Source organism: Schistocerca nitens, chromosome 3 (genome assembly GCF_023898315.1).
Source record: "Schistocerca nitens isolate TAMUIC-IGC-003100 chromosome 3, iqSchNite1.1, whole genome shotgun sequence".
Classification (NCBI taxonomy): Eukaryota; Metazoa; Arthropoda; class Insecta; order Orthoptera; family Acrididae; genus Schistocerca; species Schistocerca nitens.
Genome location: NC_064616.1, coordinates 274,643,231 through 274,658,536, shown reverse-complemented (window position 1 = coordinate 274,658,536; position 15,306 = coordinate 274,643,231). Strand labels below are relative to the sequence as shown.

The 15,306-nt window shown below is 45.4% G+C and overlaps 1 protein-coding gene across 2 annotated transcripts in view; it reads right to left on the bottom strand.

The window, feature by feature from the left end:
• Nucleotides 1-15,306, bottom strand: part of LOC126249573 (organic cation transporter protein) — a 704,235-nt gene that overhangs the window by 364,910 nt on the left and 324,019 nt on the right. The window lies entirely within an intron of this gene.

Genomic DNA, 15,306 nt, shown 5'->3' with positions numbered 1-15,306 from the left:
CGAAGACGAAGAACGCGAGACCAGGGAAGGTGCTGAAACGACATCGGCCAATGGTGCGCTGATTAGGATCACACCACGACAGGAGCGTCCCCAAGTCGAAGTGAATATAAGCGACGCTCCTGCCTGCCTCGGCCAGACGTTAGTGGACATTCGCAGAGTATTACCACGACCCAGCAGAGTGTGCTAGAGAACTGTTAGTCGTGATCCGTATCAAGTGCTTACTTCGACTTTGTCTAGAGCGAAGATCATTTGCTGTTTGCATGTCGCCATCGCTTGCCACACGTGCTGTACATTCAAGTTAAGTAGTGTCAAATTTGCTTTATTGAAATAAAACTATTAATGTTGTTTATTTGAATTGTTGTATAGCATTCCGAGAACTGAGCATCCCTTAGGCACCCTATCGAGATGAATGGGCAGGACCCAACATCCACATCAAAAATAGTCATCAAAACACAGACACAAACACGTATCTAAAAAATGCCTAATTTGCGTATATGACACCAAAAATATTGTCGACTAAGTTCTCATTACTCACCTAAATAATTGCTTATGAAATGGCTAGCCAGCCACATCTGTGAATTAATTAGAAGCTATATATGATGAGCTATGGAATATTAGAATAAGTGTAAACCACACTCTCCATAAATACGCTCATGCTCATAAATGAAGGATAATGTTGATACATGGTGAAACAACGCTCTGGTGGGCGGTTTGCGGGTTTAAATCACCTCTGGGGTATGGCCATGCGTTCGTCGCAAGGTGGCGCTGGCAGCAGTCCACATACGCAGAGGTGTGTTGGTGCATGTCAGAGTACGGTGCTGCGAGTAAGTGTGTACACGTTTTCAGACGTGCTAATGGTGACTGTGTGTTGAAAATCGTTCAAAGAACACATATTGACGACGTTATGAGGAGTAGAATACTAGAGCGACTGGAGGCTGGTCAAACACAGCAGTTCGTAGCAAGGGCCCTCCGTGTGCCACAAAGTGTGCTCTCAGGATTATGGCAACGATTCCAGTAGACAGGAAACTTGTCCAAGAGTTACAGCACGGGACGTCCACGGCGTACAAAACCACAAGAAGACCGATATCTCAGCATCAGTGCCCGCAGACGGCCACGGAGTACTACAGTTAGCCTTGCTCGGGACCTTACCGCAGCCACTGTAACAGTTGTCTCCAGACACACAGTCTACAGACGACTGAACAGACAAGGTTTATTCGCCCGGAGACCTGCAAGGTGCATTCTACTGAACCCCGGTCGCACGAGACCCTGTAAAGCCTGGTGTCAAAAACACAGTACATGGTCATTCGAACAGTGGTCCCAGGTTATGTTCACGGACGAGTCCAGGTACAGTCTGAACAGTGATTCTCGCCGGGTTTTCATCTGGTGTGAACCAGGAACCAGATACCAACCCCTTAATGTCCTTAAAAGGGACCTGTATGGAGGTCGTGGTTTGATGGTGTGGGGTGGGATGGTTGGTGCACTTACACCCCTACATGTCTTTGACAGAGCAACTGTAACAGGTCAGGTGTATAGGGACGTCATTTTGCACCAGTATGTCCGCTTTTTCAGGGGTGCAGTGGGTCCCACCTTCCTCCTGATGGATGATAACGCGCGGCCCCACCGAGCTGCCATCGTGGGGGAGTACCTTGAAACAGAAGATATCAGGTGAATGGAGTGGCCTGCCTGATCTCCAGACCTAAGCTCCATCGAGCACGTCTGGGATGCTCTCGGTCGACGTATCGCTGTACGTCTTCAAACCCCTACGACACTTCAGGAGCTCCAACAGGCACTGGTGCAATAATGGGAGGCTATACCCCAGCAGCTGCTCGACCACCTGATCCAGAGTATGCCAACCCGTTGTGCGGCCTGTGTACGTGTGCATGGTGATCATATCTCATGTTGATGTCGGGGTACATGCGCAGGAAACAGTGGCGTTTTGTAGCACATGTATTTCTGGAGAGTTTTCTCAATTTATCACCAATACCGTGGACTTACAGATCTGTGTCGTGTGTGTTCCCTACGTGCCGATGCTATTAGCGCCAGTTTTTTGTATTGCCACGTTGTGTGGCACCACATTCTGCAATTATCCTTAATTTATGGGCATGAGTGTAGTTAAAAACCAATCTTTATTGATACAATGCAGTTAACAAATTAGGAATACACAGTTTTCGAACATGAGTTTTACTTTAAATGATGTTCTACAAAGCTTCAAACTCAACTACTGGTTTATGCGCCTTTGTACTGCTTTCGCCAACATATGGCTGCACCAGTAAACGTTCAAAGTTTAGTTGCTATGTTATAGTGTAAGACACAATAGAGGCATAAACTAATTATTTATTACATCTGTGATTCTTGTCAGATGTTACAATATTCTTTCCAAGCGTAAAATGTCTGCAGAAACGCATCAGCAATGCGAAAAAGTGCAGTGCCTACTTCAGGGATCACAGTGGTACCATCACATACCGCATCATTATTTTTACAAACATATCTGTCAAACTGATGTCTAAAACATGATTCTAAATGCTAAAGTATGCTATTTCCTTGTCCAAACACACATGGGGTAAGAAAAATAGCTGACAGTTGACATTAAAGTTAGGCCTAAAAGATCGAATCTAACCTGACCAGGCTAAAATACAAGGCAAACACACAAAAATATAGGCATTCTGAATGTAATTATTTAGGAAAACTCTTGGTGTAGCACCCTCATATTAATTACTTAAGTGTTACAATGGTATAAAAATGGTTCAAATGGCTCTGAGCACTATGGGATTTAACATCTTAGGTCATCAGTCCCCTAGAACTTACAACTGCTTAAACCTAACTAACATAAGCACATCACACACATCCATGCCCGAGGCAGGATTCGAACCTGCGACCGTAGCAGCCACGCGGTGCCGGGCTGAAGCGCCTACAACCGCACGGCCACCGCGGCCGGCTACAATGGTGTATAAACACATAAAGGCTGTCCAGTCTGTTACTATGTACTGTCGTCACCTAACATTTTTCACAACCAATTTAGGACAAGGGCAAAGATACTGTATCAGTAGGAAAATATAACAGATGATACTGATTGCCAGTTATTATAAGTAATTGGACCTAGTCGTGGTCAAGTATGAAGCTAACTGCTGCCATCGGAACTATGGCTCTCTAACTCACCAGTCGGAGCTAAGGCTTTTCAAAACGTTTACAGACTGTATTTTTTTAATAAAGTACTAAATAACACCGACATAGAATATAAGTACACGGCTTAAAACACCACACTCATTCAATAGAGCAAAAAATTATTTTAGAAAGGAAGGGAGAAGGTGTTTTATTACAGGATATTACGTAAACTCGAGAACAACTGTTTTGCTTATACACACACACTAAGATCAAAGATGTTGACAGAGATATAACATCTCCAAAGATATCACTGATGGCTACAATGTCTGTGTTTATACAGTGTCTGAACCTTCACATTAAAAGATAAAGATAAGATACAGGATTCAGGCACTGTATAAACACATACATTGTAACCATCTATGATGTTCCCTTATCTCGATGGCTTTCCCTGAGCGGGAAGCACGAAATGACGACGATGATGATGATGTTTGCTTTGTGGGGCGCTCAACTGCGCGGTCATCAGCGCCCATACAAAGTCCCAGTTTTTTTCACATCCCAATTTTTTCCACGGTCCAATCTAGCCCTTGTCAAGAATAATGACAACACACACACGCCCAGTCCCCGGGCAGAGAAAAATCCCCAACCCGACCGGGAATCCAAGCCGGGATTCCGTGATCCAGTGGCAGCAACGCTAGCCATTAGACCACGAGCGGGAAGCATAACCTGTGCAAGTGTAAGGGTTGTGGCCTCTGTGACAGACTGAAGTTTGTGTCGGTCCTCAAAACCGTCTGCCGTCGGCAGCGGTGGCGGTGGCGAGTGGTTGTCTGCTGTGCGCTGCGGCTGACTTCGCTCGTGCTTGGTGAGGTTTACGCTATTGCAGCTTGTCGCTTTTATTTGTGAGTGTTGTAAAGGTTTTTGAACAGTGATTCGGTGATGTCAGAACTGCCTCGAATCGGTATGTTGAAGTTTACGTTGGATCGTAACTTTACAAGGCAGAGCTCATTTGTGTTTGAATCGTTCCTTGAAGAAGAACTTCAGTTGAATTTTAACAATATCATTGGCATTCACATGTTTATTGTGAGTAGCGTCGTTTTTATCAAGTTAACATCTGCTGAATTATGTGATAAAATTGTTCAATCATATGGGGGAACTTTGAAGTTCAAACACAGTGGCGGAAACGCTGGTGATGTAAATGTTAGAAATGTTTCATATTAGAATAGTAAGAATATCTGAACTGCCCTATTAATTGACAGCCGAGCAAATAAATGACTTGGTGTCGACGTACGGGTAAGTTCTCAGTAACACTGCTCAGAGACGGTCAGCTACTCATAAGTTTCCGGTATTGATCGAGTGCGCCAATTAAAAATCGAACTCCAGAAGGGTATCCCTTATTATACAGGGTGAGTCAGCTAACGTTACCGCTGTATGTATTTCGTAAACCGCATCAAATACTGACGAATCGATTCCACAGACCGAACGTGAGGAGAGGGGCTAGTGTAATTGTTTAATACAAACCATACAAAAATGCACGGAAGTATGTTTAACACAAACCTACGTTTTTTGTAAATGGAAACACGTCAGTTTTGTTAGCACATCTGAACATATAAACAAATACGTAATCAGTGCCGTTTGTTGCATTGTAAAATGTTAATTACATCCGGAGATATTGTAACCTAAAGTTGACGCTTGAGTACCACTCCTCCGCTGTTCGATCGTGTGTATCGGAGAGCACTGCAACATACATCGCGTTTCTACAGAATGATCTGCCAACGTTGCTCGAAAATGTGCCACTGGAAACGTCTCGACGTATGTGGTATCAGCATGATGGTGCACCTGCACATTCCGCAATTAACACTAGGCTGACCCCTGACAGGATGTTCGACGGGCGTTTCATAGGACGTGGAGGACGCATAAATTGGCCAGCCCGTTCTCCTGATCTTACACCTCTGGACTTCTTTCTGTGGGGTACGTTAAAGGAGAATGTGTACCGTGATATGCCTATAACCCCATAGGATATGAAACAACGTATTGTGGCAGCCTGCGGCGACATTACACCAGATGTACTGCGGCGTGTACGACATTCATTACGCCACAGATTGCAATTGTGTGCAGCAAATGATGGCCACCACATTGAACATCTATTGGCCTGACATGTCGGGACACACTCTATTCTACTCCGTAATTGAAAACGGAAACCACATGTGTACGTGTACCTCACCCCTCATGGTAATGTACATGTGCGTTAGTGAAAAAGACCAATAAAAAGGTGTTAGCATGTGGACGTAATGTGCTGTTCCAGTCTCTTATGTACCTAAGGTCCATCACCGTTCCCTTTGGATCCCTACGTAATTCGGTGCTCTCCGATACACACGATCGAACAGCGGAGGAGTGGTACTCAAGCGTCAACTTTAGGTTACAATATCTCCGGATGTAATTAACATTTTACAATGCAACAAACGGCACTGATTACGTATTTGTTTATATGTTCAGATGTGCTAACAAAACTAACGCGGTTACATTTAAAAAAACGTAGATTTGTGTTAAAAAACATACTTCCGCGCATTTTTTAATGGTTTGTATTAACCAATTACACTAGCCCCTCTCCTCACGTTCGGTCTGTGGAATCGATTCGTCAGTATTTGATGTGGTTTACGAAATATATCCAGCGGTAACGTTAGCTGACTCACCCTGTATAAACGTTTGCGAGTACCGCGACATAGCGTCATATGACGTACAACGTCGTAAGAGTGTTGCGTGCACATTACCGGCTCACGTGTGTACAGCGGCGCGGGGCTCAGCTGCCGGCCCGTAAGACCAACACCGACTCAAAGGAAGGCCTCGGCGCTTGTTCGTTACGTCACGTCAGCTAGGCACGGCGAACGCCAGGTCTGTTGCAGGCATACTCATAATGGTGGTGTCTCCCTCTCTGACACAGGAAAATGTGAAACTACTGGCGGTAGTTGACCAACACACATTGTTCTGAGAGATTTCTGCAATCAATTAACTGTGCAATTCATTACACTTCTTAACAAATAGTGTACTCCTGAACTTAAATTCCACCTGTTTTAAGGATTGACATACAAAAACAGCTTCATGGTCCAGCACCAACAGAGTTCGTGCTTCTTTACCTTATTTGTAAATCTGAGGAAGTTACGTTTGTACTAGGTTGTTTTTACAAGAAAATTCAAATGGCTCTGAGCACTATGGGACTCAACTGCTGAGGTTATTAGTCCCCTAGAACTTAGAACTAGTTAAACCTAACTAACCTAAGGACATCACAAACATCCATGCCCGAGGCAGGATTCGAACCTGCGACCGTAGCGGTCTTGCGGTTCCAGACTGCAGCGCCTTTTACAAGAAACTATGAACATATTGGTGCTCTTCTTTAGTATCTTGGTTGACTATGGGGCGAGGTGCACTGAATGTTAATGAAATATCTTGCGATTGTACACGTTGGGGAAGGGGGGTGGGCGACAGAAGAAGAGGCAAAAGAGAGATACTTGTTTTATCAAATAAATTTTTTTTTATCTTATGAAGTTTCTCCTTTCAGTTGCAATAAGGGAATATTTATCTTTTCTAATGTGCATGTTTAAAAAAAGTTTAAGCTCAGCAGCATTGTCGAAGTATGAAGCTATTTTGTTTCCTGTTTAGAATTCCATTCGTTGAAAACGACTGTAATCTAATGACTGGCAACAGTTGGACATTTACACATGTAAATTAGTTCACATTTCCAGTGACGATATCAAACGAAACTAAATAAATAAATAAAAATAGCTCAAATGGCTCTGAGCACTATGCGACTTAACTTCTGATGTCATCAGTCGCCTAGAACTTAGAACTAATTAAACCTAACTAACCGGACATCACACACATCCATGCCCGAGGCAGGATTCGAACCTGCGACCGTAGCAGTCGCTCGGCTCCAGACTGTAGCGCCTAGAACCGCACGGCCACTCCGGCCCACTAAATAAATAAAAGAAACGAGTTCATTGTAAGGGGGTTGGGGTAAGTTTCGGTAACAAAATGGATCAAGTAAATATAATTACTTGAAAGTAAAATTTCCGAAGCTTGCAATGGGGCAAAGCATCTTGTCATATTGATCTACGTTTGTTTCGACAGGTTTCAGTAATACAGAACTATGATCTTCATTTGTAGCTTTACGATAGTAAGAAAATCTTTCATCTAAATAAAACTGCAGAATCCAAAAAAATTCCAAACATTTTGTCCAGAAATAAGACATTTATAGTGATAAGCACGCCCAGGCGTTTCTGCCTGCAACAGACCTGGCGTTCGCCATGCCTAACTGACGTGACGTCACCAACAAGCGCCGAGGCGTTCCTTTGAGTCGGTGTTGGTAAGACCCGCTGCTATGTCAACGACGCATTTGACTTACGTAGCTGCTATCAGTGGCAAAAAGCCTACCTCACCGATCGTGGAATCAATCCAGGATGATATTGTCATTGACAAAGATATTCCTGTGGACATCCCAGATAGTGTGGAGGAAGTTGCTGCTGCACTGCAGTCGACCGAACTTGCAACAGAATCCCCTACTGATCCCATTCAAGGGCCCTCCAAAAATGTAGAGGAAGCATCTGTTGACCAAAACGATACGGAACTGAAGCAGTGTGCTTCATTAGAGAGTTCTCCAACTCCAAAGAAAAGCCGTTCCCCTAGCAAAAATAAGAAACTTAGGCTGGTGCATCAAGATGCTGAGGCAACTGCTCCTGCAATGCGCGAAAAAGCCAAACAAATAGCCAGTACAATTCTTCATAGATCAGAGGAAATCTGCGACCATATTACGCCACGATTAGTTCAAACATCAACTGGTGACAGAGCGCCAACCCACATATTACTTATCTGTAAGGCACTAATTGATTCGGACACCGACATCTCAGAGGACATCCTAGCGGAAATCGTAGTGCTTATCTTAAAAAAAGAAAAATCGCGTTGTACATCAACTGAAAATCTCAGACGAATTACACTGATCAACAGTGATTATAAAATCATGTTCCGCTTTCTTGAGCGCGGGCATAAGATGATAATGCGTGGGGTAATTGTCCCGTCTCAGACTAGCTGGGCAAGGACAGATCTATTTTCCAAACAATGTGCGAATATCGAGATATTACAGCAACTCCAGAGGTTCTCTATATTAAATGTGCTATCGTGACTTTAAATTTATACAAGGCATTCCTCAAAACGATGCACACGCTGGGCTTTCCACAACGTTTTGTTGATGTCATCGGTAGGATTTTGGAGAGCAACTCAATCAAAACTCACGGTCAACGACCAGTTGACCAGAAGTATTCAGTTCAAGAGCTCAGTGCGAGAGGGGCGCCCAATGTCTAAGGCCTATATTGCTGTTGTTATCGAACTCTTACTGGCAACCATGGCGAAACACCTATAAGGGTTGTACATCCACGGTCAACAAATTGTTTTAATGCCTACGCAGATGATGCAGGACTCGTAATCACAAAAGAAAATGACACTGGAAAGACATTACAGACCATTGACAACTGTGAAAATGGAGCGGGCGCAAAGTTAAGTACTTATAAACAGGTATTATGAATTTAGGTCATGGAACATCTGTGCAGAACGTACAACAGCTGAAGGTGATCTCCAATATCCAAATTTTAGGTGTTGACTACAGGTGCCAAATGAAGCATACTATCTCAATCAAATACAAAAAAAAAAAGACTACTTGCTAGAGTGATAGCAAGCGTCAGAGAACACAGTACGATGAACCTTGATGAACTGCAGAAGGCAACTTTTGTCAGTGTATATATCGTCTCTAAGTTCAATTATGTAACACAGTCCTACCAATTCCAAGTGATAACGCTGAAATAATAATGTCGGTCTTAGGCAGCTTCGTCGGTAGTAGAAATATGTTCAAAGTTAAGTTCGACTTATTAACGCTGTCAGCTGACAGAGAAGGCGTAAACCTCACTGACGTCGGTGTTAAGTCAAAAGCTTTATTTGTGCGTAATACACTCCTGGAAATTGAAATAAGAACACCGTGAATTCATTGTCCCAGGAAGGGGAAACTTTATTGACACATTCCTGGGGTCAGATACATCACATGATCACACTGACAGAACCACAGGCACATAGACACAGGCAACAGAGCATGCACAATGTCGGCACTAGCACAGTGTATATCCACCTTTCGCAGCAATGCAGGCTGCTATTCTCCCATGGAGACGATCGTAGAGATGCTGGATGTAGTCCTGTGGAACGGCTTGCCATGCCATTTCCACCTGGCGCCTCAGTTGGACCAGCGTTCGTGCTGGACGTGCAGACCGCGTGAGACGACGCTTCATCCAGTCCCAAACATGCTCAATGGGGGACAGATCCGGAGATCTTGCTGGCCAGGGTAGTTGACTTACACCTTCTAGAGCACGTTGGGTGGCACGGGATACATGCGGACGTGCATTGTCCTGTTGGAACAGCAAGTTCCCTTGCCGGTCTAGGAATGGTAGAACGATGGGTTCGATGACGGTTTGGATGTACCGTGCACTATTCAGTGTCCCCTCGACGATCACCAGTGGTGTACGGCCAGTGTAGGAGATCGCTCCCCACACCATGATGCCGGGTGTTGGCCCTGTGTGCCTCGGTCGTATGCAGTCCTGATTGTGGCGCTCACCTGCACGGCGCCAAACACGCATACGACCATCATTGGCACCAAGGCAGAAGCGACTCTCATCGCTGAAGACGACACGTCTCCATTCGTCCCTCCATTCACGCCTGTCGCGACACCACTGGAGGCGGGCTGCACGATGTTGGGGCGTGAGCGGAAGACGGCCTAACGGTGTGCGGGACCGCAGCCCAGCTTCATGGAGACGGTTGCGAATGGTCCTCGCCGATACCCCAGGAGCAATAGTGTCCCTAATTTGCTGGGAAGTGGCGGTGCGGTCCCCTACGGCACTGCGTAGGATCCTACGGTCTTGGCGTGCATCCGTGCGTCGCTGCGGTCCGGTCCCAGGTCGACGGGCACGTGCAGCTTCCGCCGACCACTGGCGACAACATCGATGTACTGTGGAGACCTCACGCCCCACGTGTTGAGCAATTCGGCGGTACGTCCACCCGGCCTCCGGCATGCCCACTATACGCCCTCGCTCAAAGTCCGTCAACTGCACATACGGTTCACGTCCACGCTGTCGCGGCATGCTACCAGTGTTAAAGACTGCGATGGAGCTCCGTATGCCACGGCAAACTGGCTGACACTGACGGCGGCGGTGCACAAATGCTGCGCAGCTAGCGCCATTCGACGGCCAACACCGCGGTTCCTGGTGTGTCCGCTGTGCCGTGCGTGTGATCATTGCTTGTACAGCCCTCCCGCAGTGTCCGGAGCAAGTATGGTGGGTCTGACACACCGGTGTCAATGTGTTCTTTTTTCCATTTCCAGGAGTGTACATTCAAGACATGGAAAGTAACACTTAACAGCTTTTAAGGACAACCTACTAGAAGAAATTTTTCCTACAAATTTGACTCTGCCAGCAGATTACACCATATTACCATTGGGTTCTATCATTTTAAACAGTTATTAGTTGAGTTTCGTTACCTTTAAACCAAGATCAGTGCAAATAATATGGCTAAGGTGAAAATATATGTATGCACCGTTAGTGTCAAATTAAAGAAAAAACACGATTGAACAAAAATACCCTGATCATTATTGGAACGTAATCTGGAGAAATATCAGCTCCCATCATCTACCCACGAACGTCAAAGAGACGTGATACAAGGCCGTAAATAGGAAAGTAGCGATCTACTCCGTACTGCATGTCATATACCTCGCAGATTTGCCAAATTTTTGGCCCTGCAATGGATACCGAGGAACAGAGATAAGTGTACACAAAGTCTAGGAAATACGGCAGGTCATCGGACAAAGACCAGAGAGTATAACCCGAACAACTCCATATACCATTACGCGAGCAGATTTTTGAAATCCCAGTGATGTGCTGTACCCGCCCACAAAAGGGAATGCCATCCACTGACTAAAAGGACAAAAGATATATTGCATCCTGACGGAAGGTGACAAAAGCAAAGTGGGTTTCTGGCTATACCTCAACAAACAGTTTCACAATATCGTGAAGACCAGAGATTACAAGAAGATTCACTGAGATGACAGAAGTCATGGGATAGCGACATGCACATACACAGATGGCGGTAGTATCGCGTACACAAGGTATAAAAGGGTAGTGCATTGGTGGAGCTGTCATTTGTACTCAGGTGACTCACGTGCGCCATATCACGAACTGCGCGGCCCCTCCCGCCGGAGGTTCGAGTCCTCCCTCTGGCATGGCTGTGTGTGTGTTGTTCTTAGCATAAGTTAGTTTAAGTAGTGTGTAAGTCTAGGGACCGATGATCTCAGCAGTTTGGTCCCTGAGGAATTCACACGCATCTGAACACTGTGTTCTAATGTGTGTGAGTTCTTAAGGGACCAAACTGCAGAGGTCATCGGTCCTTAGTCTTGCACACTACTTAAACTAACTTAAACTAACCTATGACATGGCTCCTCTAACCGGGCGGCCACTCCGCGCGGCATTTGAACACATTTTGATTCATGTGAAATGATTTCCAACGTGATTATGGTCGCACTACGAGAAATAACAGACTTTAGTTGGAGCTAGACGTATGGGACATTCCATTACGACATGATTAGGGAATTCAGCATTCCGAGATCCATTGTGCCAAGAGTGTATGAGAATACCAAAACCGAGTGAGGCGGCGCAGTAGTTAGCACACTGGACTCACATTCGGGAATACGACAGTTCAAACCCGCGTCCGGCCATCCTGATTTAGGTTTTCCGTGATTTCCCCAAAAGCGGTTCAGGCAAATGCCGGGATGTTTCCTTTGAAAGGGGACGGCCGACTTCCTTCCCCATCCTTAACTAATCCGATGGGACCGATGACGTCGCTGTTTAGTCTCCTCCCCCTCAAAGCAACCAACCAAAAATGGTTCAAATGGCACTGAGCACTATGCGACTCAACTTCTGAGGTCATCAGTCCTCTAGAACTTAGAACTAATTAAACCTAGCTAACCTGAGGACATCACACACATCCATGCCCGAGGCAAGATTCGAACCTGCGACCGTAGCGGTCACGCGGTTCCAGACTGAAGCGCCTAGAACCGCACGGCCACACCGGCCCAACCAACAAAGAATACCAAATTTTTGTCACTACCTCTCACCACGGTCAACACATTGGTGACGGCCTTCACTTAATGACCGAGACCAGCGGCTTTTGCGTAGCGCTGTCATTACTAACAAACAAACAGTACTGCTTGACATAACCGCAGAAATCAATGTCGGACATACGACGGCCGTATCCGCTAGGACAGTGCAACGAAATTTAGTGTTAATGGGCTATGTCAGCAAGCGATAGACACAAGTGTCTTTGCTAAGAGCTTGGCATCGCCCGCAGTGCTACAGCTGGGCTGACGACCATATCAGTTGGGCCCTAGACGACTGGAAACCTGAACTGGCCAGATGAGTCCCAGTTCCAGTTTGTAAGAGCTGATGGAAGGATTCGACGGTGGTGCAGGCGCCACGGAGCCATGGACTCCAGTTGTCAACAAGGCACTGAGCAGGCTGGTGGTGGCTCCATAATAGTGTGACATGGAATGAACTGGGTCGTCTGGTCCAACTGAACCCATCATTGACTGGAAATGGTTATGTTTGGCTACTTAGAGACCATTTGCAGCCATTCATGGACTTCTTGTTCCCAAACAACGATGGAATTTTTATGGATGAAAATTTGTTGTCACCAACGAACAATTGTTCGCGATTGGTTTGAACAACATTCGGGACAATTCGAGTGAAGGATTTGGCCACACAGATCGCCCGACATGAATCCCATCGAACATTTATGGGATAATTGAGAGGTCAGCTCGTGCAAAAAATCCTGCGCCTGCAACACTTTCACAATTGGGGACGGCTATAGAGGCAGCATTACTCAGTATTGCTGCAGGGAGCTTCCAACGACTTGTTGAGTCCAAGCCACGTCAAGTTGCTGCACTACGACGTGTTACGGCCGCACGACGGGAATTAACACATTCCATTTCGAAAATCGTTAACGAATTCAATGTTCCGAGATGCACAGCGTCAAGAATGTAACGAGAATATCAAATTTCAGACATTATCTCTCACCGCGGACAAAGGCAGTGGTCGACAGCCTTCTCTTAACAACCGAGAACAGTGACGATTGCGTCGAGTTGTCGGTGCTAACAGACGAGCAACACTGTGTGAAATAATCACACTAATCAATGTGGGACGTACGACGAACGTATCAGTTAGGACTATGCGGCGAAATGTGAGGTCAATGGGCTATGGAAGCAGACGACTGAGGCGAGTGCCTTTGTTAACAGCATGACATCGCCTCTCCGGGGCTCGGGACCATATCAATTGACCCTAGAGGACTCGAAAACCGTGGACTGGTCAGTTGAATCCTGATTTCAGTCGGTAATAGCTGATGGTAGAGTTCGAGTGTGGCACAGACCCCACGAAGCCATGGACGCAAGTTGTCAAAAATGGCTCTGAGCACTATGGGACTTAACATCTGAGGTCATCAGTCCTCTCGACTTAGAGCTACTTAAACCTAAATAACCTAAAGACATCACACACATCCATGCCCGAGACAGGATTCGAACCTGCGACCGTAGCAGCAGCGCGGTTCCGGACTAAAGCGCCTAGAACCGCTCGGCCACAACGGCCGGCCGCAAGTTGTCAACAAGGCACCATGCAAACTGGTGGTCTCTTCATAATGATGTGCGCTGTGGTTACATGGAATGGACTGGATCCACTGGTCCAACTGAACTTGGAGACCGGTTTCACCCACTCGTGGACTTCATGTTCCCAAACTACTGTGGAATTTTTATGGATGACAGTGCGCCTTTTAACTGGGCCACAATTATTCGCGATTGGTTTGAAGAACATTATAGACAATTCGAGAGAATGATTTGGCCACCAGATCACCCGACATGAATCTCACCTAACATTTATGGGTCAGTTCGTGCACAAAATCCTTCACCAGCAACACTTTCTCAATTCTGGACGGCTATAGAGACAACATGGCTCAACATTCCTGCAGGGAGCTTCCAACGACATGTTGGGTTCATGCCACGTCAAGTTGCTGCACTACGCTGGGAAAAATGAGGTTCGACATCATATTAAGACGTATACCACGACTTTTGTCACCTCAGTGTATTTAATTTGAAGTTTCTTAGAGTTTGAAAACTGTGGTATAGCAACCGAACTTTCGTCACTAACGAGTGCTGTTTAACCTAAAACCCTTTATCAGTTGTGCAAATAAGCGAGCCGTATGCATTTTTATAAGATAATGTTTTTTTGATAACATATCTGGAGTAACAGTGATCTAAATATAATTGTAATGATGTAATCAGTCTTGATCGCAAAACAGAAGTTTCATCAGTGGTGATCGGTTTCAGTCCATACGGATCATGTACAGGCCATACGCCATCTCCTTCAGTGATGTGGGGAGACGCTGAGCGGAACCGAACTGTATGCCAGAGGGCACATCCGTTAACTACAATTGTATACAGTTCGGTTGCGCTCAGTGTCTCCCCAGATCACTAAAGGAGATGCCTTACGCTCTGAAGATGATCTGTATAGATTAAAATCGAACACAATTAATGAAACATTTTCTGTTTTGCTGTCAAGACATTATTCTAATACAGTTGTAATATGGAATACAGACAATGAGGAAATATTTAAATTGAAGTCCCAATGTACTTCCAAAGTGTGCAAAATTTTACATATCTCGGGAAGTAATATAATTTTGTTTTGCTCGAATTATCATAGAGACCTTTAATTTTGTGTGTGTGTGTGTGTGTGTGTGTGTGTGTGTGTGTGTGTGTGTACTCAATAAACGTTAAATAATATTATCAAAGAATTTACTTTTGGGGCATCAACTCAGTCGTTGTCTTTGGAAATTTTGCGCCGCTGTAATCATCTTCGGTCGTGTTGTGAGATATAAACAAAGCAGTCGTTATCCATTTTAAGTGATATATCGAATAAAACACCTTTCTTCAAATGGTTCTGAGCACTATGGGACTCAACTGCTGTGGTCATAAGTCCCCTAGAACTTAGAACTACTTAAACCTAACTAACCTAAGGACAGCACACAACACCCAACCATCACGAGGCAGAGAAAATCCCTGACCCCGCCGGGAATCGAACCCGGGAACCC